The sequence below is a fragment of the Phoxinus phoxinus genome (assembly GCF_949152265.1).
Source record: "Phoxinus phoxinus genome assembly, chromosome: 19".
Lineage (NCBI taxonomy): Eukaryota > Metazoa > Chordata > Actinopteri > Cypriniformes > Leuciscidae > Phoxinus > Phoxinus phoxinus.
The window spans coordinates 384,004-387,500 of record NC_136894.1 but is presented as its reverse complement, the minus strand read 5'-3'; positions in this window follow the sequence as shown (position 1 = coordinate 387,500).

The window sequence follows — 3,497 nt, the reverse complement described above, 5'->3', positions numbered from 1 at the left end:
CCCGTGAGAATATGTCGACCACACCCAAAGTTATAAGCATTTGAAAATGTAATTTTACCACTAGGTGGCGCTGTTTCGAAACTTCTCAGGCTCCTTCAGGGCATAGTACTGATGACCCATACTGAGTTTCGTAACAATTCGTTCATGCGTTCATAAAATACAGCATTTTAGCACATAATTAAAAATGGCCGACAGCCAAAATGGCCGATATGGGAAAATTGGATATCATTCTCGACTCTACATGACGCCCTGAATCTAACGAGACCACTTTTAGGATTTTTGGACAAACCGTTCAGAAGTTATAAGAAAAAATAGCCATTTTCATATCTCCGGATCAGTAGGTAGATTAAGAAATGAGGAATGTGACCCTGCGCGGACTAACGGACACACGCACGCGCACGCGCAGGCAAAGTCCACAAGAGCGAAGTGCATGTGAAGTGTGGCGTTTGGGACACGGCCTCGAGTGATGATTTGACATAATAAGTCATAATTATGGCCCAATTCTAGACTTAGCATGTCATAATTTCAACATTTATCTCCAAATGCTAGAGCACGACTGGTTTCTTGTGGCTGTACTTATAAAACTTTGAAGTGATTTAAATCACTAAGTTAAAGACCGACTATAATCAATAAAGGGCCCAAAACCCGTAATATTATACCTGAAAAATATTCAACATTGTTTATTATAATGTGAGCGTGTCCCGACTGGGCTAGAACTAGAAGGCCTTCTGCTGCCTTCATACAGGGTTTTAATCACAACAAACTTATTACCAATATTTTTGATCATCATTTCGGGACCAGAAAAACTTCTGTCATGTCGGATTATCAGAAATGAACATTAATGCAGTCAACATCTGTGTTATGTGTGTGTGAAGCGGTTTAGTTGCTGGGGTTGCAAACTCTCACGCTTTCAGCATCAATCTCACGCACACCACGCACACACACACACACACACACACACACACACACGCACACACACACACACACACACTGTTCTCACACTCACTGTTCTCACACTCACAGTTCATACACACTCACACACTGTACTCACACACTGTTCTCACACTCACTGTTCTCACACTCACACACTCACACACTGTTCACACACTCACTGTTCTCACACTCACACACTCACACACTGTTCACACACTCACACACTCACACACTGTTCACACACACTCACACACTGTACTCACACACTGTTCTCACACTCACTGTTCTCACACTCACACACTCACACACTGTTCACACACACTCACACACTGTTCTCACACTCACTGTTCTCACACTCACACACTCACACACTGTTCACACACTCACACACTCACACACTGTTCACACACACTCACACACTGTTCTCACACTCACACACTCACACACTGTTCACACACACTCACACACTGTTCTCACACTCACACACTCACACACTGTTCACACACACTCACACACTGTTCTCACACTCACACACTGTTCACACACACTCACACACTGTTCTCACACTCACTGTTCTCACACTCACACACTCACACACTGTTCACACACACTCACACACTGTTCTCACACTCACTGTTCTCACACTCACACACTCACACACTGTTCACACACACTCACACACTGTTCTCACACTCACACACTCACACACTGTTCACACACACTCACACACTGTTCTCACACTCACACACTCACACACTGTTCACACACACTCACACACTGTTCTCACACTCACTGTTCTCACACTCACACACTCACACACTGTTCACACACTCACACACTCACACACTGTTCACACACACTCACACACTGTTCTCACACTCACTGTTCTCACACTCACTGTTCTCACACTCACACACTCACACACTGTTCTCACACTCACACACTCACACACTGTTCACACACACTCACACACTGTTCTCACACTCACACACTCACACACTGTTCACACACACTCACACACTGTTCTCACACTCACTGTTCTCACACTCACACACTCACACACTGTTCTCACACTCACACACTCACACACTGTTCACACACTCACACACTCACACACTGTTCACACACACTCACACACTGTTCTCACACTCACACACTCACACACTGTTCTCACACTCACACACTCACACACTGTTCACACACACTCACACACTGTTCTCACACTCACACACTCACACACTGTTCACACACACTCACACACTGTTCTCACACTCACACACTCACACACTGTTCACACACACTCACACACTGTTCTCACACTCACACACTCACACACTGTTCACACACACTCACACACTGTTCTCACACTCACACACTCACACACTGTTCACACACACTCACACACTGTTCTCACACTCACACACTCACACACTGTTCTCACACTCACACACTCACACACTGTTCACACACACTCACACACTGTTCTCACACTCACACACTGTTCACACACACTCACACACTGTTCTCACACTCACTGTTCTCACACTCACACACTGTTCACACACACTCACACACTGTTCTCACACTCACTGTTATCACACTCACACACTGTTCACACACACTCACACACTGTTCACACACACTCACACACTGTTCACACATTGTTATATCAGGGTTGGCAACTTTGGGACTTTGGCTGGAGTGAGACTATAATTTCTCTAAATAAATTAACAGATTGACGTTTCTTGCGTGTGTGTGTGTGTGTGTGTGTTTGCGTGTGTGTGTGTGTGTGTGTGTGTGTGTGTGTGTGTGTGTGTGTGTGTGTGTGTGTGTGTGTGTGTGTGTGTGTGTGTGTGTGTGTGTGTGTGTGTGTGTGTGTGTGTGTGTGTGTGTGAGTGTGTGAGACTGGATCGAGCTCTGTCTCGTATTATTGTACTTGATCAGACAAACTCATATAATATGTAAAGAATGCCACTATAGTCAGTTATGAACATAAGCGTCACTGTAATATTAATAATCTCTGCAGTTCTTCTACATCTGAGGACTTTATTCAGAGTTTATGACCTGATGTTCGTCACAAACATAAAGTTTATGGACTTTATCATGTGAATCGTTGCGTGACTAGTTTGATGTTTAATTATGTTTTTCCAGGATGTCATTAAATCATAAACCCAGTAAAAGGAAAATATTTTACATCAACTATTTTAATCCAGAAGAGTCTCAGTCAGACATGCGGAACCCGGACAGTGGACAGATCATCATAATCATAATCATAATCATAATCACAGATTCATTATTAATAATTCCTCGTTATGATGCGTCGAGCGCTTTCTTAAATCTGCTGCATTATTACAGACACGTGTTCATTACAATTTAATTAACAATTCAACAGAAATTTACAATTTATATTTGTCAATTTCTAATTTCCAGCATTCGTGAGCCGTTACTACAGTCATGAGAAACATCCATTAAACAAAACTAATATCTGTTGTTCAGTTTCAGTTTGCTATCATCATTCTTCATTTACATGTGCATTCAGAAGCTTTTGAGTCACAGAAGGACTT